The 24,366-nt window shown below is 41.7% G+C and overlaps 1 pseudogene; it reads right to left on the bottom strand.

The window, feature by feature from the left end:
* Positions 1 to 692: 692 nt before the first annotated feature.
* Positions 693 to 4,768, bottom strand: LOC109552901 (small ribosomal subunit protein eS10-like; annotated as a pseudogene).
* Positions 4,769 to 24,366: the final 19,598 nt, after the last annotated feature.

Here is a 24,366-nt window from a genome sequence, read left to right as displayed (position 1 = left end):
TATTGTTACTGAACTGAACTTGAATCTGCTCACCCACCGCACAGCAAAGCCAATTTACTGACACCAGGTTGTGGTGAAGGAAAGTACAGTGTTTACTGCAGGGTGCCAAACAAGGAGAACGGGCAGTTCATGCTCAAAAGACCAAAATTTCCAGGTGGCTTTCAGGGAAGGGTTTCTAAAGGCAATATTTAGGGTGAGGGTTGTAGCTCACAGACTTTCTTCTGATTGGTTGGTTGTGAGGTAACATGGTGATATTTCAGGAATCTTAATCATCAACCTTCTTGTTCCAACCAGTCTGGGGTCAGCATGTAGTCACCATTCTCTACCTGGGTGGGGGAGTCTTACTTTCTGCATAACAACCCGAAGATATGCATCAGATTGTTATGTATATCCCTTGAGGAGGAACTAAAACTGTTTTACTGCTGAACTTGCTTGTGACTGCTTTTCCTTTGTTTCTACATTTCCTCACTTCCCTAATTAGTAACTGTTTGAGTCTGCTCTTTGGAACTCAAGGGAGTCTTAGGGGACCAAAGCCTTTTTCTACAAAGAAGAAATGGGACACAGGGGCTTTTGTACCCAGAAGGGTCCCACAGGTTTCTGCTTGTTATATATATATAAATACACACACACACACACACACACACATTTTTCTGGCTATAGATTTATTTAACATAAAACAATCTCCTCCAACTTTACTGAGGTAGCTGACCATATCCACAACGAAATTCACCTCTAAACTGGAATCTGGTTGCTGACCCGGCCCCAGCCTTGATTTTCTTGTCCACACCAGGGGGCACAGAACTTCTCTGTAGGTGTCTCTGTAGGCATCCCCTCAGGTGAGTCTTGCAGGTCACTCTCTCTCCAGACCCTTGGGCCTTGACCTGCCAGTCTCAAGACAGCTGTGGCTCAGGGGGCAGGTGGAAGTTATCACAGAGATACTGGACACCCTCCTTGGTAAGGTAGCAATAGAAATGTCTTCAGGCAAACTGTTCTTTCACATAGCCTTGTCATTTGAGAGAGTGAATGGCCTTCATAATGTGAAGATTGGGCACATTCTTATCTGCCAGCTCCAGGCTATAGGGGAGTAGAATTTGCCACCCCAAAATATGTCTCTTTGGCATGTTAACTATTTTGAGGTGGTTATTTTCTGAGAAACAGCAGACATGGGAAGGGCTCTGAAAACCTAGTAGGAGTTGCCATTTTGTAAGGGACATCTCCATTTGTAAGGGTTGTAAGGCCAACTGGCCCGAGGCAGGGGAACACAATCAGATTCACAGGTTGCATCAGACAGAAATTCTCCGGACCACCCAGTTCCAGAAACTGCCCTGGAGACATTCCGGACCACCCAGTTCCAGGAACTGACCTAGGGACTTTGAACCCAGCCCAGCCTTCCCGCCTTTTGAGGGGCGGGACTAACGGTCCCCCAGGATACCCGAAAAGACCACCAAATAAGGAATACCCTGCACCCTCCCAGATTCACCACACCCCTTTCCCTTCTTCCCCTATAAAATCTTGCCCAACCCTCGCCCGGGTGCGACTTCTCTGGCCCCTTTCTCTCGGACCAGTGAACCTCGCCCGGGAGCGCTCCCTAATAAAGCTCACTTGAAGCTTTCCCCTGTTTCGTGGTGCGGTTTGTTAAGATCTGACCTTACAAGGGTGTCTCCCTCCTTGCTGGAAGAGGAGGATGACCATGATCCCTGGAAACACTTATCAATGGAGAAGGCAATGACTTAAATCTGCATCACACTCACCCTTGTTTACTTACTTTTCCTGATAACCTTCCATCACTGACTCTCCCCACCCTCAACATCCTCTTTTGTCTTTAGCTGATAGTGGTATTCAAGATGAGGGCTTTGGCCATTTTGGTGAGTTACTCAGTTTTCCTGGGTTTCTCCCATGTATACATGTTACTAAACTTTGATTTTCTCCTGTTAATTTGTCTCATGTCAGTTTAATCCCTAGACCAGTCAAGAGAACCTAGAAGGGTAGAGGAAAATGTCTTCCTCCCCAACAGGGTGTTTAGGTGTGTGGATATCATTCTTGGCCACCATCAGTCCCTCCTTAAAAATGAGTCAATAAGAGGCAATCTGGTTCTCCTTGGGCATCAAGATCTTGATTCTGTACCCTCCAGGGCTGGAGCTGGAAAACACTCAGGTCTATATTTGAGCAAGATTATTTGGGTAGTGAAACCTAGCAGGACCCTGGGGCTCCTGGGCACAGAAGGCTTTCCGGTGTTCCCTGTTTCTTGTTTGTAGGGAATAGACTCTAGCCTCCATGACCTTCCCTGAGTTCCAAAGGGCAGATTTGAACAGTTGCTAATCAGGGAAGGGAGGGGATGCAGAGACAAGGGAGGAGCAGCCAAGAAACAATAAGTGCAGCCTTGAAACAAACAAGTACAGCCTTGGGGCAAGGTCCTGGTTCCCCTTGAAGGGATACACATAACAATATCTTTGAGCTCTTTACAGAACTAAAACCCCCAACAAATGGAAGATGTTAGCATTCTTCATTCCAGAGAAGATCACAGTTTGATAACCTAGAGAAGATTATCAGGAGACCACCTGAGACCAGATTAAAAGAGTGCAGGCCCTGCACACACCCTGATTTTTAATCAGCAACTCCTCTGCCCTTGAACCATTGCTATCAAACTCATCAAATCCTCCCAGGTTGGGACAAACAATTTTTCAGGGTATGAGCCCACTGTGTCCCCCTTTGCCTGCCAAAGCAATAAAGCTATTCTTTTCTACTTCACCCAAAACTCTCTGAGATTTGATTCAGTACTGTTGCACAGAGGCCAAGTTTTCAGCATTAGTAGTACGATGATGGAAAGATTGAAAAGAGAGAATTCTTGTGAGTAAACACCTGATGTTTTAGTTGCCTGCAATCTTAATTATGAGCCAACCATATAATGGGATTCTGTGGCTACCCAACAATCTCACATCAACCTTAGACATTACAGAAATTTAGCATTCATATCAAGAAAGTACAGAGCCCTTCTAGACCATGCACTGATCAGATCATGTCTGTGTTACATTTTTCAGTTTCAGCACTCACATTTATTTTATTTTATTTTATTTATTTTTGGCCACTGTGCAGCTTGTGGGATCTTAGTTCCCTGACAAGGGATCGAACCCAGGCCCTACCCATGGGACCACCAGGGAATTCCTGCAGCACCCACATTTTAAAACAGGCAATATTGTAACAAAGATTCTCTCCTTGACCAAACTTAGGCTCCTCTAAGACCTATTTTCAACTAGGTCTTGACCTTGGCCCATGTCTTATCTTCAGCCTACCTAGCCCAGTTGTAGCAAGAATCCTGCTAAGTCAGTTTACTTAGACTCCTTCTACCCTTGATGTTGCCTCCTAGTAATTTTCCATCCACTGACTCCTCACTCAGCTCACTGGCTATAAATCCCCAACTATCTTGGTTGTATTTGGAGATGAGCTGAATCTTTCTCCCCTATTACAGTACTTTGACTGCAATAGACTTTTTTTTTTTTTTAAATTTTTGTCTGCATTTGGTCTTCGTTGCTGCACATGGGCTTTCTCTAGTTGCGGCGAGCAGGGGCTACTTTTCGATGTGGTTTGGGGGCTTCTCGTCGTGGTGGCTTCTCTTGTTGCAGAGCACAGGATCTAGGCACACGGGCTTCAGTAGTTGTGGGATGTAGGCTCAGTAGTTGTGGCTCATGGGGTCTAGAGCACAGATTCAGTAGCTGTGGCGCACGGGCTTAGTTGCTCTGCGGCATGTGGGATCTTCCTGGACCGGGGATCAAACCCGTGTCCCTGCATTGGCAGGCGGACTCAACCACTGCGCCACCAGGGAAGCCCTCCAATAGTCTTGAATAAAGTCTTCCTTAACATTTTAACAAAGGTACGAATAATTTTTTAAACAATTGACACATTATAAAGTGTCCTGAGAGGATGACCCAAGAACTAAAGGGTCTTGAAATCACATTACTTGGGGTACAGTTAAAGGGTCTAGGGCTTAGTTACCGAGATGTGATTTTAAAAATAGCATAGTTTTTGCTCTGCCTGTATTTCAGTTACTGTGCAGCAGGGGTTCCATCTTGAGAGTCTAAGGACTCAGGAGTGGGGTGTGTCTAGAGGTTTGGTAGGAACTTCTGTCCAGGAAAGGATCAAAGGAAGAACAAAGGAGGCCTCTGGGGGAAGTGAAGTCAGGCAGAGAGAGCCATGTTATCAGCCCAGAGGAAAGCAGGGTCTGGGAGGAAGAAATATTCCTCTACCCTTCTAGGTTCTTCTGGTTTAAGAACTAAAATTGACATAAGACAGATTAACAGGAGAAAATGAAACAAAGTTTAATAACATGTATACATGGCAGAAACACAGAAAATCCAAGTAACTTGCTAAAATGATCCAAGCTTTTACCTTAAATACCAACCTCAGCTAAAGACAAAAGAGGGGTTTATGGTAGGGAGAGTCAGTTATGGGAGATTACCAGGAAAAGCACAGTAAGACAAGGGTGATTGTGATGCAGGTTAAAGTCTTTGCCTTCTCCACTGATAACTGTTTCTAGAGATTTTATCATCCTCTTCTTCCAGGCACAGAGAGGGAGACACCCTTACAGATGAAGATTTTCTTTACAAATGTAAAAGTTTCCTACAAAAGAGCAACTCCTACTTGGTTTCCAGAGCTCTTCCCAAGTTTGCTGTTTCTCAGAAAATAACAGCTTAGAACAATTAATATGCCAAAGAGACATGTTTCACAGTGGTAATTTCTGCTCCCCTACAGTGGGGACTGTGTTGTTCGCCATGGTCTCCTCATCAGGACTGTTGAAAGAGTCCTGAGGAGAGGAGAGATGAAAACAAAAACAGTTCTGTTAGCAACTCTATAAGCTGTTGGAGGAGAATGGCTGTTCTACTGTGGTTCCTCCTCACAGATGAAGCCTCACTGTATTCACTCCAGTGAGACATTCATGTGGGGATTCTCATGCTCTTGTCTGGACCTAATCCCAGTAGAAAGATAGATGGTACAGGGAAAGTGTCTAGAAAGCAACTAGACCCAGGAAGAAGGATTGGAGACCTCATCTGGTGTCAATGAAACAAGAGGGAAGGGAGCACAGCACAACCTTTAAAAGAATGACATAGCCATAGGACATGACAAAAACTGGTTAGAACCAACTAGGTCCAAAATGGCAGAAGATTTGACTTCCAGTAGACCTTGAGCCTCATTATATGCTCATTGTAATACGTTAGCATATGATAAATGACACACCCACCAGTGCCATGACAGTTCTAAGGCCAACCATAAAAGGTCAAAAAGTGGACAGTGACCCAATTCCTGGACATCTCTGTCCCTTCCCCCCAAATAGTTGGAATAATCCTCCCACTCACTAGCCTATGCAATTACTCAGCCCATAAAAACTAACCATGACATATTTCAGGCCTCTCACCTTCTGAGATGGCCCACACTCTATCTGTGGAGTATGTTTCTCTCTAAATAAATCCACTTCTTACCTATCACTTTGTCTCTCACTGAATTCTTTCTGCAACAAGACATCAAGAACCTGAGCTTCATTAAGTCCTGAGACCAGGTGTGTGATCTCAATTAAAAGACCGTGGGTTCAAGTCCCAGTCTGAGTTGCATGGTTTTGGTTTCATCAGCTCTACTTTTGCCAGCAAGAGTGGTACTACATGCCAGGATGAGAGGACGCATCGGCCAGCAAAGGTGACACACTGACTTTAATGGAATTTGAGAAGACTTGGGGTCCCTATGATCAGATAGGTTGGGCAGAACCTAAGAAATACAGCTCTAGGACTGTACTTTTGACAATTTTTATCCCCAGACTGGTGTCACCAAGGAAAACATGATTACCTTTGTAAAGATATGGATAATGATTTCTAGGAGCATAGTACCCACCTTCCTAATCCTAAAAGTTCCTACCTAGTGCAGTGCCTGGCATAGACATATAGGGGCTCAGACATTTGTTGATTTCCGAAAACATTATAGGACAGTCATTTATCTTTAAATCCAATTCAACACAATAATAACAACAACAGCAGCTAATGTTTGCCAAGCATCTAGGTGCTTTCTGAGCACTGTCTCATTTAATACTCCAGGCAACCCTGCCTAGTAATTATCAGCTTCATTTGACAGAAGAGAAAACAGTACCCCTGAGAATTGCATAGCTAGGTGGTAAGCTCCTCTGTAATCCTAGTGTGTTTGTGTGCATAGATATATGCAGATGCTCCATAGATAGCGGACCTCAATTGAAAGGGGGAAGCTGAGATTTGGGGCCAAGTCTAACTGACCATGAAGTGTACACAGTTTCCAACACTCTTTTCAAGAATGAAAACATTTTGTGTTTCCTCGGACATGCCAAGTCCTACCTGGTAGAGGAAAGAGGGAGAGAGGTTTCCTTCTCTAGAGGCCCACAGAATGGACCAAAAAGAGAGGAAAATCCATGCACAGTGTCATAGAGGATAACTTTGGCATAATAGAGGCCACGCAGAGTTCTTGTTCATTTACTCAGCACCATCTGTGTGTCAGGTGCTACTTAATGTACTGGGAACACAGCTACATCGCCTGGCTTTGGGTCCAGATCCTTAGTTCTTTATTTTTGCACCTCTGATAAGTGTTTTTAGGATTATTTGATGTGCTTCTGGTCCCCAGATAAGTCAATCTGACTTGCATGCTTCTCACCCATGATTTCCTTACAGTTTGGTGGATCGTTGAGGAACCATGAAAAAATACAAAATATGAGGATGCTATGTATGATGTATTTTTTAAAAAATTATTTTTGTAATAAATTGGAAAATGATGAAAGTGAACCATTAAAATGAGCTGTAATCCTATCACTGGCAATGTCTACCATAAATGCCAGTGTCTTCTTATACACACACAATTTTTTCTTTTCTTTTTTTAAATAAAACTGGGATTGCTGTCTCATAACTTTTTCTTTCTTGTTTTTAAATAAAAATAGCTTCCCCCCACCTATAAACAAAATCCGTGCATATTGTATGGAGACCAGAAACCATAGCAATGTATAATAAGGAAATATTCCTGTTTTGTCTGTGAGTCTAAAGGGACAGTTCTAAAGGACTGCCTTATTTTGTAGGGTTGAGGGAGGGAAGAAGGAATGAAAGAGAAAACTTCATTTCTCTTTTTACTCACAACACTTATGACATCAAACCAGTGGGTTTTCCACACCAAGCTGTTCTCCAATTCTCTGCAGATACCAACTGGTGTCTTATAATTCAAATCAATTCTGACACTATCTGCCTGGAGGTAGCATGAGAACCCACAGGGTAAGGGCTCAGTCCCAGAAGATGTCCCCAGTTCAGATGCCGATCCCAAGCAGTAGGTCCATAGGTTACCCACAACTCATGTCCTACTTGGCAACAAACTGGAGGTGTCCATGACTCTTTCCTCGGGTTCAATAATTTGCTAAAACAGCTTACAGAACTCGGGGAAACATGTTTATTACTTTATTCTAAAAGATACAACTCACATAAAGAACAAAATCTTACTGTATAGCACAGGGAATTCCCCGGTGGTCCAGTGGTTAAGACTCAGTGCTTTCACTGCCGAGGGCAGGGGTTCAATCCCTGGTAGGGGAACTAAGATCCCACAAGCTGCGTGGTGTGCCCCACCCTCCAAAAACGGGGCTGTTGTGAGCTGGATGTTCTAAGCAGGACTAAGGAGGACAATTTAGTTGTGTCCCCTGCATTAAGCAGCACACAGTAGGTGCTCAGTAAACAGTGAAGAAAAATGTAGAGGTGGGACATAAAAGTCAAGGTGGTTGGCAAAGTTGACGTTAACTTTACAAGTCAATATATTGTAATAAACTATAATGGAAAAGAATCTGTGAAAGAACTGAATCACTTTGCTGTATACCTGAAAGTAAAAAAAGCATTGTAAATCAACTATTAAAAAAATAAAAAAGATACAACCCAGGAACCTCCAAATGGAAGAGCTGCACAAGGCAAGGTGTGTAGGAAGGGGCAGAGAGCTTCCAAGCCTTCTCCAGGCATGCCACCCTCCCAGCATGTGGATGGGTTCACCAACCTGGATGCTCTCCAAATCCCTTTGGAGGCACGATTAGGTAGGCACGATTGACTAAATCATTGGCCACTAGTGATTAACTCAATCTCCAGCTCCTCTCCCCTCCCTCAAGCTGGGGAGGTGGGGCTGAAAGTTCCAACCCTCTAATCACATGGTGGGTTTCCCTGGCAAAAAGCCCCCATCCTTAGGGACTTTTCAAAAATCACTTCATTCACATAAACTTTTTTCTGGTTGGAAGGGGCTTGTTATGAATAACAAAATATACTCCTTCCACCTTTATTGTTCTAGAGCTATTTCAGAAACTAGGGACAAAAACTAAATACTATAACAAAAGATGTTCCTTTCAGCTCTTATCACTTAGGAAATTACAAGGATTTTAGGAGCTCTGTACCAGAAACTGGGGAGGAAGACCAAATATATATTTCTTATTATATCACAATATCACAAGGACACAGTTGGAGGAAGACATCTTTTGGGATGTGCACAGCTGGAGCGCTAGTTCAGGAAGGACTTCCTTCCTCTCAGGGTGTGTGCAGCATCCTGGTAATCCTTGGACCAGAAAGAGGAACTTGGTGGGCAGTCCAGTCAGGACACTACTTATAAACAGAAAAAGTGGAAAAGGCAGCCAGGAGGAGAGGTGAGACTGACAGGCTTCAGATGGCAGTGTGAAAATTAATGAATAGAAACTTCATTTAAAATGGAGTTGGAAGACCAGAAAGGGGAGATCTCACGCTCTAGCACTTGACCCCAATTGCAGACCCAGCAGGAAAAGATATTCCTTGCAACTCCAACAGGAAGAAGGGTACTATTTTACTCCCCAGCAGGAGGAAGGAAGAATTTCTCCTTGCCTGGCAACAGCTCAATCAATGAGAAATTATCACAACTTAGCAAATGAAAAGCTACTGCATGTTGAACTCTCAGTTTCCTCTGATGGATTCTTTGTTATAACAGCTCCTCCCAAGTATCCTTTCTCCTCACTATTATATCCTGGTGAAAGGAGGACATATTGGTAAAGAATCTGTATTAGTTCCCTATTGCTGCTGTAACAAACTACCACAAACTTAGTGACTTAAAATAACACATATTTACTATCTTCTGAAGGTCTGAGGTCTGAAAAGGGGTAAAATAAAGGGGCTGCATTCATTCTGGAAGCTCTAGGAGCAAATACACTTATTTGCCTTTTCCAGCTTCTAGAGGCCACCTGTGTTCCTTGGCTTGCAGCCCTTTACCTTGTCTCCAAAGCCAGCAGTGTAGCCTCTTCAAATTTCTTTCTCTCTCACCTTTGATTTAGCTCAAAATAGTCAAATAGACATATAAACAAACATAAAAAAACGAACACATGTCTACAGATCTTTATAATCCAATAATCCCTTTACAGAAATTACTAAATAGTCAGACCATAAATCAAATTCCCAGTCATTGCTCTCACCAGTGGGGAAACACTAATTGGCCATAAACAAATCAGAACACAAAATTAGTAGAGATACAATTAAAATTAGAAAAACAGAGAGTAAGCGAAGTTCAACCAGCTCTGTCGGGTGAATCCATTGGGCATCTCATGAAGACCTTCAAAACTGTTAAGAGGATAATTTTCAAAATGGTAAAATCCTGACTTTCACTCAGATATCAAAGGAATACATGGTAAAGATTTTATTTAACTCATTATTTACTGATGGAACCGGGCAGATGTTACAACCGGTTCAAAAGGAGAATCCAAAGAATAGACATATGTATGGATCAGGAATACTGAAATGAACTTACAAGTGTATACAAAACTGACTTTTTCACAGTGGGGTAGTGCTGCTTCTCCACCAGATAGAATTTATTTGCATGTCTATAGTCAAGAATTATTTACATTGCTATTGCTTTGCTACAACATACAGAGTTGTAAAATAGCCTAGTCACAGTCTTGGAGACTCCTGCATTCCGCTGAAAAACTATCCAGTAGTCTTTTTTCCTTACCTCAAAGTCTTCAATGTTTCCTTATAGTCTTATTGACTCAGTTCTTCAACACTAGCACATTTTTACAAAATGAGAGACATGTTAAATGTGCAGACTACAGAGTCACACCACCTGGATCTAATGCTGGGGTCCACCGTTTTAGCTGTGTGGCCTTGGGAAAGTGACTAAGCCAGCCATCAGCAAACAGTGGCTTAATGGTCAAATCCAACCAACTGCCTGTTTTTGTACAGCCCTTGAGCTCAGAATGGCTTTTATATTTTTAAGTGATTAAAAAATCCAAAGAAGAATAATATTTCATGACACATGAAAATTATAAAAAATTTAAATTTTGCTGCCCATAAAAGAAGTTTTATTAAAATACCACTATATTCATTTGTTTACATATTGTCTACCCCTGCTTTCACATTTTAAAAAGAAAACCACAGGCCCAAAATGGAGTCACTTATGCTAGGCCACACATTAACCCACACTTTAATACCTAATCTAAGTGAAGCTTTGACTTCCCCCAGAAATGTAGTCTTAACCAGGTCTGTCAGGAATTTGCTGGTCAGCACCAATAAGGTAAACTTTCTCATGGTATCCCTCTCTATCCCCCAAAGGAAGATGAGCTAACTCAAATACTAAGACTCTTTTTTTCCCAAAGGGAAGATAACCTAACCTGAAATAATTCTTTTTTCTGTTTATGACTTCCTTGTCCTGCCTTTAAAAATCCTTCCTTTTCCATAGCCCTTTGGAGGTCCCCTTTACTTGCTAGGTGGAATGCTGCCTGATTCATGAATATTCAACAAAGCCATTTAGATCTTGAAAGTTTACTTGGTTTAGTTTTTAAAACAGATTTGGTGGCACCAATGGGATTTGAAGTGAACTTCTGATGACATTTGGGGACAAAAAACCCCACAAGCATGGTACCCATGAACCCCGCTTTTTTATTTGCGGTACGCGGGTCTCTCACTGTTGTGGCCTCTCACGTTGCGGAGCAACAGGCTCCGGACGCGCAGGCTCAGCGGCCATGGCTCACGGGCACAGCCGCTCCGCGGCATGTGAGATCCTCCCGGACCGGGGCACGAACCCGTGTCCCCTGCATCGGCAGGCGGACTCTCAACCGCTGCGCCACCAGGGAAGCCCCCCATGAACCCCTTTTTGAGTTCACTATCCTTCTCACCATTTCCAAAGGCTGTGGGTAAGTTTCTCTTGATTCTGAACTCTGCTGTCTTTGTGTGGAGCTCCCAATCTAATTGGCTTTCCAGCCCATTCCCTATTTGTCTAGAATCACTAGTTTCACGATGGGAGCTGTTGGTAGTTTGAGCCACAATTCCCCATTTGATTGGAAACCCCCAGCCCTCGGTTCTGTTCCCAGATTCCACTTTGGGAACTGCTGGCAGTTTGGTCTGCTGTTCCCCATTTGTTTAGAATCCTTCCCCAGATTCCACTTTGGGAACCGCTGGTGGCAGCTGCGATTCCCCATTTATCTGAAATCAGTCTGCAGCTTTCATTTGAGGTCTGCTTGTTCGATCCTTTCTTCCAGTCCCAAGTTCCACATTGGGAATTGTTGGTGGTGCGCACAGAGCCTTTTTCTTGGCCAAGCTGCAGTAATTTGTTACTGCTGGAGTGTTAAAGTGCACATATTTGTTTGTCTCGTTTTGTGTAGATAAAGGCCAGCTAAAAGAGATTGGATCTTTAGTTTCTAAAGAACCAAGCGTGATAGCTTCCAGCACACCTGCTTATTTTATGTCCAAGAACTATAATCCTGGAAACTGTAAATATCTACAAAAATGGAAAAATATTACTAAAACAACCTAGAATTACAATGGCCATTATGCGGAATGTTCCAATTAGACAAAATAATTCATTTAGGAAGTGCATTTGAAAGTAAGGCTTCCTGAATTAAACAGAATGGGATACCTATTTTAATTGGGATGCAGAAACTTCCAAAAGCCTTCACATTCCAAAATACCTTCATTAAAAGACTCGTTATAAAAGGCTAATAAAAAATTAAAAATACAAGAAGTACCTAAAGCAAAAGACAATAGGACTGACATGACACTGCTCCCCTCTATCCTTCTTTACCTCATGTTTTACTGATTCTCTGTGTGGTGTCCTTCCACTTTGAAGAGACTACTAAACAGTTACTTTTTCTCTTTTTTAAGAAGATGTTGGGGGTAGGAGTTTATTAATTAATTAATTATTTTTTGCTGTGTTGGGTCTTCGTTTCTGTGCGAGGGCTTTCTCTAGTTGTGGCAAGTGGGGGCCACTCTTCATCGCGGTGCACGGGCCTCTCACTATGGCGGCCTCTCTTTTTGCGGAGCACAGGCTCCAGACACGCAGGCTCAGTAGTTGTGGCTCATGGGCCTAGTTGCTCCGCGGCATGTGGGATCTTCCCAGACCAGGGCTCGAACCCGTGTCCCCTGCATTGGCAGGCAGATTCTCAACCACTGCGCCACCAGGGAAGCCCCCCTAAATGGTTACTTTTTAACATAAGAATACCTGAGTTTGCAGACAACCTCCTCAGGTATCTTTCACCCCTTTGTCAAAGACTGACATAGTTAAGAAATTTCCTAAACTATGGAGGACTCCCCCAATTTTTGGGGAAAACTTTAGAGTTATTATTGGGGCCTATGATCCCGGGGTGCCAGAACTTTATTAACTTGTGCACGTGTTCATAGGACCTGGTGAAGACCAAAAATGGATGCAGGAAGCAAAATAGCAAAGCCCTGTGAATAATATTCGAGATCTTTGACCAGAAAAAGCTCCCAAAATAGCAACTGACCTTTTATAAGCCATTCCTAGAGTCTCCCCTGTCTGCACTGATTGGTCAATTATTCAATCATGCAAACAAAAGAAAGTTGAATCTTTGGCAGATTTTAAGGCCCACTTAGAAGCCCTCTTCCTGTGGCATTCTAGGTTCCAGATAAGTAGGGTCACCCAACATGCTCTAGCTACCCTATTTGTAAATGGTTATCTCCTGAGATTAGTGGATTGATAAAAAGGCAGAAAATAGGATGGGGGGCGGGGTGAGGCAACAACCTGAATTCATGACCACAGCTGAGCATTTTTAAAGGATCTTAGAGTAAGACCACAAGCAAAAATCTGCCAACCTGCTGGCCTTACAGCTATAACAACTCCAAGACCAGAGACCTAAAATAATACCTCTCAGCCTCTCATATTACACCCTCCTAGGGGTCCACCACCAAAATGCTGGCCTAAGGACCTTTGTCTCATTTGAAATCAACTGAGACACTGGAAAAAAGATTGTCCTCCAAGGTCCTATGCAAATTCTTCAACTCGAGTGCCCCTATGTCTACTCCCAAGGGAGGGCCCTTATGGCTTGTTCCCAGAGTTGACAGGACTCCAAGGGATTCTCCAGTAAACTATTATCAGTAATTTCCTTAAATGACTGAGGGGAAACTGAAATTAAAATTAATGAGAAACCTTGTCAAATTCTAGTTGATATCGGAGCTACTCTTTCTACCTTAAACCATTCTACTTTAAACCATTCTCATAGGCCAACAAATCCCCCAGAGGTTTCCATAGTGGGGGTATCTAATAAAGTTCAGAGAGAATTTCTATCTCAACCAGTATAAATGACTCCAGAATCTTTTACTGAAAAGCATTCTTTTTTTGCTATTTGACACAACTCCAGTCAATCTATTAGGCAGAGATCTTATTTCTAGATTAAAAGGACTAATACGTTTTGCTTCCAATGGAGACCTCACTTTAGAATTTCTTGACCAACCTGAACCTGATCTTCCATGTTCATGCAATCTGTTCATGACACAGAAGAGGAAGAATTCCAACAAAGGTCCCCTAAATTAATCGAGATGTCCAAAAATCTGTGGGCAATTTCTAGTGCTGACATTGGGAGAATAACAAGTGCAGAGCCTATAAAGATACAGGTAGATATTACTAAACATCTTCCTAAATTACCTCAATACCCACTGAATCCTGAGGCAATATAGGGCCTCACACTCATATCAGAAGATGTAATTACCCAAAGGTTAGTCATTCCCTGTACCAGCCCCTGCTACACACAGAACCTGCCAGTTTGAAAATGTAATGGATGGGGATGGTGATTTGTCTAGGATTTAAGAGCTATTAACAAGATAGTTTTCCCAGTTTCTCAATTGTCTCAAACCCAAATACCCTTTTGTCACAAGTCCCACCAGACTCAAAATGGTTTACTGTTGTAGACCTTTGTTCAGCATTTTGCAGCATTCATAGACCCCAATAACCAACAACTATTTTCCTTTATTTGGAACAATTGTTACCGAACGGAACTCAGGTCCACTTGCTCGTGAGCAGCAAAGCCAAGCTACTAACACCAGGTTGTGGTGAAGGAAAGCACAGCGCTTACTGCAGGCAACAAGCAAAGAGAACAGGTGGCTCATTCTCAAAAGACTCAACTCCCCAGTAGCTTTCAGGGGAGGGTTTTTAAAGGCAACATTTGGGGTGAGGGTTGCAGCTCATGGACTTTCTTCTGATTGGTTAGTGGTGAGGTAACAGGATGATGTTTTGGGAATCTTAATCATCAACCTTCTGTTTCCAACCAGTCTGGGGTCTACGTGCTTGTGGTCAGCATGAGTCACCATCCTCCACCTGGGCGGGCGTCTTAGTTTCTACAGAACAACTCAGAGGTATGCATCCGATTAGTATATAATTGGATATAGTAATCCGATTGGTATATGGATTGAGGAACTAGGACTCTGTTTTCACTGAACTCTTGCCTAGGCTATCATTACTTTTCTTGTTAGACTGCTTTTCCTTTGTTTCTGCATTTCCTCACTTCCTTAATTAGTAACTGCTTGAGTCTGCTCTTTGGAACTCAGGGAAGGCCTAGGAGACTAAAGCCTTTTTCTACAAATAAGAACCAGGGGACATGAAGGGGCTTTTGTACCTGGGAAGTGTCTGACTAATTTTCAATCCCCCTTTTCTCTGATACTCCTCAATCCTGAGGGAAACAGGGGCAGGACAAGAAAGGCAATAAAGTACCATAAAAAAGAATGAAATAATGCCGTTTGCAGCAACATGGATGGACCTAGAGATTATCATATTAAGTGAAGTAAGTCACAGAGAAAGACAAACATCATATGATATCGCTTATATGTGGAGTCTAAAAAAATGATACAAATGAACTTATGTACAAATCAGAATAGACCCACAGAAATAGAAAACAAACTTATGGTTACCAAAGGGGAAAGGGGAGGGGGAGGGATAAATTAGGAGTTTGGGATTAACATATACACACTACCCTATATAAAATAATCAACAAGGACCTACTATATAGCATAGGGAACTATACTCAATATTTTGTAATAACCTAAAGGGAAAAGAATCTGAAAAAGAATAGATATGGATATGGAGAGATATTATATATCTCTCCATATCCATATCTATTCTTTTTATATATCCATATATATATAACTGATTCACTTTGCTGTATTTAAAAAAAAAAGAAAGGGAACAAAGTAACTCAGCAGGGTAACTCGAAGTCGGGGACTCAGTTTCACAGTCAGTAATATACTTGGACAGTCGTGCCTCAGGGGTTCACTGAGGCCCCTTCTTATTTCTCCCAAGTTCTCCCCCAAGATATAAGCTCCCTTCAGTTCCCTGGAAATCAATCCTTTTACGATATGTAGATGACCTTTTATGTGCTCATTTACCAAAGAGGCATCCATAAAAGATTAGCTGAAAAGGGACATAAATTCACTAAGGAAAAATTACAATTATCTCTAGATACCACTCATTATCTAGGTCATAACCTAAGCACTGAAGAAATCCAGCTATCTCGAAAAAGGTTTAAGCTAATTTAAGAATTTCCTAGATCTGCAACTATGCGAGAGTTTCATGGATTAATAAGCTTGGCTGGTTATTGCAGGCTATGGGTTTCGAATTCTTCTCTGTTAGTTTCCCCACTCTAGAAACTTACTAAACTTTCAGTCCTTGAACCCCTTCTTTGGGAAGATAAACATGAGCAGGCTTTTATAAGACAAACAAACTCTGCAAGAACCACTGCCCTAGGGCTGCCTAATGATTCAAAACATTTCACCTCGTTTTGTGCATGAGAGAGAAGCAGGCTCTGGAAATGCTCATGCAAGGACACGGTAATAAACACAGACCTGTTGCCTATTGTAGCAGGCAACTCGATTCAGTTGCTCCTGCCTGTTAGTGGAAGTTTGTGGAAGCCTCAGCCAACCTAACCCTAGGAAATAATGTTTATTTACAATCTCCTCATGTAGTCCAGAGTTGTCTTAACTCTGAACTGACACAACATTTCTCTGCAAGCAGGCTAACATCCTATGAGATTCTTCTGCTTCCACCTCCTAATCTCCATCTTAAATGTTGCAACATTCTTAATCCTGCTACTTTACTTCTTCTACCTGATGAAGGTGAGCCCCATGACTATGAGATAAGAATATCTCATTTTGTAACACTGCGTCCTGATTTATAAGGTACCCCTTTTAACCAATCCTGAGTTAATCCTGTTTGTTGACGGGTTATACTGTAGAAATGACAATGGAAATTTCCAAGCTGTTTATGCTATTACAACCCAACATGAATGACTTGAAAGAGAAAACCTCCCACAAACTAAATCAGCTCAATTAGCAGATGCCCTTATCAGATCACAGCAGTTATCTGGGGACAAACTGTTAACATTTACACTTACTGCTGGTATGTCTTGAAGTCATCCATGATTTGGGGATATTATGGAAGCAGAAGAGTTTTCCTACAGCTGCTGGGACCCCAATCCACAGTGGGCAACAAGTATTATAGATGATCTTCTTACTGCTATCTTCTTCCCTTCTGAAATTGCTGTCTTCAAAATTGAGGCTCACACTAAAAGGACTGAACCTGAGTGAGTATCAGGGGAATGCCCTAGCTGACTTTCATGGGAGGGCAGCAGCAACAAAGTCTATAAAAATTATGGCTCTTGTGAATGAAGTCCATTCTGCCTCTGCAGGATGACCCCTTGTTGCCAGATTTTTGTCATCCTGATGTCCTTGTAACATGGCAACAGTCTGCTCCTGAATCAGAGAAATTAAGATAGGCAAACAATGGTTGTAGATTAAATGAACAGTCAGGGCTATGGGAAACCCAAGACAGCCACTTGGTTCTTCCCGACTGCCTGGCAAACCCCATTTTTCAGCTTTTGCATTCCTTCACCCATCATAGTGCATTTAAAATGAGTCAATCTGTGAACAGACATTGGTGGGGAGACTTTGATAAAACTGCAAAAATAGTAATGTCTGACGTGCCAGGTCCATAATCCTGAAAGTACTATTTAGGCCTCAGACCTCCTCCCTCTGGACCCTTTGAACACCTGTAGCTGGACTTTATGCGACTGCCACTTAACATGTGTGATCAATATGTTGTTATTGTATAGATGTTTTCCAGATGGGTTGAAACCTTCCTCTGCCACAAGGCTGATGCCCTTACGGTGGCAAAGAAACTATTAGAAAATGTGTTTCCCACCTGGGGTAGACCTTCCCTTATCTCCAGTGATTGAGGCACCCAGTTCACAGGACAAATCATACAAGCCTTAATGAAAACCTGTAAACTTCTTGGAATTACACTGTCTCTATCACATTTAATCATCGGGCAAGGTCAAGAGAAAACTACTGGACTCCCTTGGCCTAAGGTAATGCCTCTGGCTTTGCTGACTCTATGCAGTACTCCCTTTGGAAAACAAAAGTCATATCTCCACCTGAGACAGTCACCAGTAGAACAGTGTCCATTAGTACGCAACTTTCTGCTGATCCCTTGAGCTGATCCCATGATCCCTTGAGCTGATCCCATGAGACATACAAGCATGTCTCATGCTTGTATGACCAGCTACTGTAAGTCTTATGCTAAAGTCTATCATCAACAGGTTGAAGAAGTTTTCCCAGATCTCAATTCTGTTGGTCACAGTCTGGAGCCTGGTGACTGGGTATTCTGGAAACATCATCAGAAGAAGACAGGCCTCAAGCCCCATTAGAAGGGACCTTACCAAATGCTCTGACCACTGACACTGCTACAAACTAGAAGGCATGGAGCCTTGGGTACACATTTCTCTCATGGCTAAAAAAGGCTCCACCTGACACCTGGTCCTGAGACCAGACACTGGAGACCTCCAAATCAAATTGACGAGAAAGAGGATAGCTCATTTCGAAGTAGACTGCTTCTACCTAAGATGCTGGATTGAGACTTCATACTTTAACATGAAACCCTTCCTCCTTCTTTTGCTTCTCTTTACTCTGGGGTTGGCCTGGAAAGGTAACACCCTTATCCATATCTCCCAGGTTTCATAGTTAAGGGGGGTAAACTTCCAGATTGCTGGATTTGTCATCAAAGATTTTGATCTATCCATGATGCCAGAGATTTCCTGATCCTCCCTGTGACCAATTTCTCTTCTATTCCCAATGTCACTGCAAACCACAGTCAACCCTCCCAGCCCACCCCAAAGTCTCCTACAGAGTTAAACTTTTATGGCCAGGACTTGTGCCTTGTTTTTTCCTGTCTCTGATCATACCTGTATGTACTCAATTAGACACAATTACCTACGTAAATCTTAGTACATCTGCACCTCTACATTCCCATGATTATCTGGATCAGATTTGGCCCCATCCACTAGGAGATCTCAATCCCTGCGAATGAATCCATTAAAAGTACCTCCTTAATGAAAATGACTGTGCCCCAACGGGGTTTGTCTTTTTCTGTGCTGGTTATCATTCTTCTTGCGCCAAGAATGCCTAGATGGCTGGCACACAGCCGGGCAATGCCTCAGGTTATCCAACAGTGCCTCTACATTTTCACAAGCAAACTGAGAGCTCATTGGTTGATTCCCCTGGATCTACATCATTGAGTTAGAAAGGACCTAGGAGGATTTACAATAGCCAGGTCATGGAAGCAACCTAAATGCCCATCAACAGACGAACGGATAAAGAAGATGTGGTACATATATACAATAGAATATTACCCAGCCATAAAAAGGAACGAAATTGGGTCATTTGTAGAGACATGGATGCATCTAGAGACTGTCATACAGAGAGTGAAGTAAGTCAGAAAGAGAAAAACAAATATCATATATTAATGCATATATGTGGAACCTAGAAAAATGGTACAAATGAACCGGTTTGCAAGACAGAAATAGAGACACAGATGTAGAGAACACACGTATGGATACCAAGCGGGGAAAAGGGGGCAGGGGTGGTGGTGGGATGAATTGGGAGATTGGGAGTGACATATATACACTAATATGTATAAAATGGATAACTAATAAGAACCTGTTGTATAAAAAAAATAAATAAATAAAATTCAAAAATTCAAAAAAAAAAAAAGAAAGGACCTAGCGGGAAGCACGTATGACTCAGGATCTTCCTCCTTTGGCAGGGCCATACTTACCTAGCTGGGAGTAAATACAAATGAAGACATGATCAGAAGTTTCTCCTTAACTCTCGAAAATATTGCAGATTCCATCATTAAGACAATAGCTGCCCAACAAAGATCCTTAGGCTCTCTGGCCAAAGTTGCTCTCGGCAATAGGATAACCCTTGATTATCTTTTAGCTAAGCGAGGAGTCTATGCTGTGATCAATGCCACCCGTGCACTTTTGGGAAAGTTGAAACTCAATTACACAAGATTACTGAGCAAGCCACTTGGCTTAAAAAGGTGACTCCTTCAACAGCCCTTTTCTTTGACTTACTTGATTTTGATTGGTTTGCGTGTCCAGACATTGGGAATTATCGTGCTTATTAGAATCATTATAATCTCCCAGGTGTGTTGTATTTTCTCAAAAGCTTTAAATACAAGTCTGTAGGCACTAACCACCAAGCAAATGATCTCCGTAAGATTGGACCAGCAGAAAGGAAATGAAGAGGATGACTGACTGAAGATTGTGAGCCTGAAGCTGTGACCTGTGCATGTCACAGGGATTAAGCAAAAATGTCATAATTTATGGATACCACACAAAGGAACAACAAAAACTGAAAATTTCAGAGCAGTAGATGAGCGTAGTGCTAATGTCTTAAATTTTGATCACCTCTTTCAGTTAAGCTGAGAGGGAATTGTTTAAAAAAAATAAAATAAAAGTCACAGATCCAATATGGAGTCACTTATGCTAGGCCATGCCACCAAATCGGGGCTTAATACCTAACCTATGAAGCTTCAACCTCCCCTAGAAATGTAGTCTTAACTGGTCAGCCAGGAATTTTCTGGTCAGCACCAATGAGGTAATCTGTCACATGGGTCCTCTGCATCCTCCAAAGGAAGATGAGGTAACCCACCTAATAAGACAATTTTTTCCCAAAAGGGAAATGACCTAATCTGAAATAATCCTTTTTTTCTATTTATGACTTCCTTGTCTTGTCTTTCAGTAGCCCTTTGGAGCACTTGCTAGATGGGATACTGCCCAAATCGTGAATTGTTCAGTGAAGCCAATTAGACCTGTAAAATGTACTCAGTTGAATTTTGTTTTTTTAACACACACTACAATACAGAGTTGAGTAGTTGGGTTGCCAACCTCTGTGTCCTTCTGTACTAAACTTTTCTAAGCCTTGGTTTGCTTGTCTGTAAAATGAGGATAAAAATGGCACCTACATCATAGTTGTGGTGAAAATTCATTGAGATAATGCATGGAAACTCTTACTATGGTGCCTGTCATAGAGTAAACTCTCAATAAGTCTTAGCTAATCAGAATCCTTGCTCGAAATTGTGTATGCTGAGAAGTTGTTATAGACGCTGGGATACAAATGCTCCCTTTTTCATTTGGGGTCACTAAATTAGGATGTTATAAGTCTAGAATTGTCTACAGTCATACCTCTCTCCCTGCTTCCTCCATTAAAAACAAAAACAAACTAATATAGCTTACATTTATTGAGCACATTTTATGTGTCAGACACCGTGGTGAGTTCCTTACATATATTATCTCATTTAATCTTTACAACAACTTGATAAGGTAAATATTATTATTGTCCCCATTTTACAGATATGGAAACTGAGACTCAAAATAGTTAAGTAACTTATTTTAGGTTAAGGTATGGAGTCACATTCAAACCTTGGCAGTCTTACTGAGAGCCATCAGCCTATCCTGCCCTCCTGCAGGAAGGATACCTAACCACAGTAGAGGGAATGAGGCCACTTTACCTGAAGAGGGCAGACTCATGAGATAGAGGAAAGGAAGAGAGCCCTGCTGAGAGCCTACCTCTGTTGGCCAGACATTCTGTTCTGTTTTGTTTGACTTAAACTAATTTGAGTTCATTTTCTGCTGTCAGAGATGGAAATAGACTGAGGAAAATAAAAGATGAAAAAGGCATGAGCATTTTCTTCCAATAGCCCAGAAGGTGTAGGGAGAGATAGACAAACAAACAAACAAAAACACAAAGCACTGGGGGCTAAGTAAAGGCATGTTTTGAATACTATGAGGGCACAAAGGGAGGGGATTTTTAACAGCATCAATTCAGGAAATCCTTGCTGTGTGCCTTCCACATGTCAGGCACTGAGCTGGATGCCCTTTGGTCGATTTCTTTACAGTTCAAGCATGATGCAAATCATTGGATTCGGCTTTTGGGTCTTTTATTTGTACCTTTTCTGTGTTGGCTATAGAATACCTATGTGGGGCTTCCCTGGTGGCGCAGTGGTTGAGAGTCCGCCTGCAGATGCAGGGGACACGGGTTCGTGCCCCGGTCCGGGAAGATCCCACATGCCTCGGAGCAGCTGGGCCCGTGAGCCATGGCCTGTGCTCCGCAATGGGAGAGGCCACAGCAGTGAGAGGCCCACGTACCGCAAAAACAAACAAACAAAAAAAAAAAAAAAAAAAAAAAAGAATACCTATGTGTTCTGGATAGCATCCATGATTGGTCCATCTGTGATGTGACATTTCTTTACAGTTTTATGATGATTGTACTGTGCCAATGATGCTGCAGCGAGGCCCACAAACAGACTAGGGAAAGCACTTGTTAAAATATAAAAGTGTAATTTAAAAAAAAAGTCACAGGTGTCTTTCCACTAATCAAATTATACACTTGCTCAGATTTAAAACACAAACTTATTAAAAGAGGGCCCCAATTATATCTCCCTTTCACAATGCAGGTAGCTCTTTCGTCACAATTATCTGTTGTTACAAAATTGCCCACACAAATAACTGCGCTCACAATTGTCTAATTGTAGGCTGAAAATGCAGGGCAAGTAGTTAATTATTTCTCAGATGTCTGATACTGCTTGTCGCTAGCTGGTTGTGGCACAAGTAATTGCATAGGTTGCTCTTTGCCTAAGTGACACCGTCCACTGGGCGTGAACTTCAAGAGCAAAACCGTCTTCTTACCTCTGCCACAGTATGCCTTTCTCTGAAGAGACCTTTTATTTTCCCTATCGACCTTTCATGTGGCACTAGCTTACTGACGTTCTGTGCCTTGCTTCTTCATCTGTTCTAATTTCTTCAAGAATCATCTTGTTAACTTTTAGGATGTGTATGTGCTTTTTACTTTAATTCCATTTTAAATTACTTTCTTCATTTCGCTCTCTCAACTTTTCTCATGTGGAGTAGGACTGGAAAATTTTCCTTTTTATGGGAGAGGTGAACATGGACAGAAGTATTACTGTCTCAATAGGACCAGTGTGTTCAAATTAGGAAGAAAAAGTGGAAATCTCTAATAATAGAGAGACATATCCTGTAGGAAAAGAAACAGGGGTCTGAAAATCATGCACATTCCTGAAGCAGAGTTCGAGTAAGGAGTTCTGTTTCTGTGGTGATGTCACTATTACTCACCCACATGACTGTGTGGGAAAATGGAGAGCAGGCATAAATAACAATAAAACCAGCATCCTAATTTGAGCACTTTGTTTTATCAAGAGTGTAATCATCAACTGGAAGAAAAGGGAGCAGCTCTGAATGAGGTGATTTACTCAGCATCTAAGTGGAAAAACTGAGATTAAAATTCTGAATTATTACCTCTAGGTCTAGAGCATTCCCTCTTTCCCTATATGCTCACCTCCATCACCTCCAAGATGTAATTTCCATGATAAAAAATCACTTCCATGATAAACAATCTTATCTTCTGAATTATTCTCAGGATTTCTGCTCTACAAAGTTAGAGTCCTGAAACTTAATTTTCTTTCTTCTCAGAAACATCTCTTTTTCTTTCAGTTGCAATGAAATCAAAGTGTCTGGGAGTGAAGTTCCTACAATTATGTGTACTATTTTAATTACGGTTTCTCACTCAGAGTCTTATTTTTTGCATGTAAATTTTGCATCTATTCCTTTGATAATCTCTATTATATCCCCTTATGATTTATAAATTTCATTAAATCAGTTTTAGAGGTATTGGAAGGTTATGGGCAATAAAAGTTGGTAGAAAAGACATGATTAGAATTAAGATTTTCTCAGAAAACAGTACTCTATCTTTTGAGGAAATATTACTGAGTATAATATAATTGTCTTTACTGAATATATCAGTCAGGGTTCTAGGTTGCAGACAACAGAAGTTACTCTAACTGTTGAAGTAGGAAGAGATTTATTAAAGGAACATCAGGCAACTCAAAGATTCTCCAAAGTGAACAGAGAACTAGGATTTGATGCTACACAGTCAGGAACAAAGAGGCCATAAAAAGCACAGTCAGAAAAATGCCCTGACATACCACAGAACCTTTCCAGTGGGACATCACTTGCAGCCACCTTCAGCCATTCAGCACTGATGATATAAACAATCAGATGCCAGAACCCTCCAACAACCTCAGTGGAAGAACTGGATGACCCACTACTTTACTTACCAGGGAATTTGATCTCCCCACATGTGGCTGCCTCTTGTGAGTCATTTCCACATGCAAATCTGTGTGCATAAATCTGATTTGTGGAAACTGGGTCACTTGCCTACCACCTAGCTGTGAGAGAGTCTGAGAAATACATCTTACAGCTCTTTATCCTCTATCTATAGCAGAGGTTGGCAAACATTTTCTTTAAAGAGCCAGATAGTAAATATTTGCAGGATTTGCAGGAATGTGGACTCTGTCACAACTATTCAACGTTGCAGCTATAATGCAAAAGCAGCCATAGATGATACAGAAACAAATGAGCCAGGATATATTGCAATAAAACATTCTTTATGGACACTGAAATTTGAATCTCATAAAATCTTCACATGTCACAAAATACTTTTCTTTTGATTTTTTTCCAAACATTTAAAAATATGAATTGCCCAGAAAGGAACACTTACATATATGATCGACTTTTTCAATAAGGGTACCAAGACCATTTGATGGGGAAAGGATAGTCTTTTCAACAAATTGTGCTGGAAGAAAGATATCCATATGCAAAGGAATGAAGCTGGACCCTTAACTTACATTGCATACAAAAATTAACTCAAAATGGATAAAAACTTTAAACATAAGAACTAAAACCATAAAGCTCTTAGAAGA

This window comes from Tursiops truncatus, chromosome 11, assembly GCF_011762595.2.
Source record: "Tursiops truncatus isolate mTurTru1 chromosome 11, mTurTru1.mat.Y, whole genome shotgun sequence".
Classification (NCBI taxonomy): domain Eukaryota; kingdom Metazoa; phylum Chordata; class Mammalia; order Artiodactyla; family Delphinidae; genus Tursiops; species Tursiops truncatus.
This window is presented reverse-complemented; position numbering and strand designations above follow the sequence as displayed.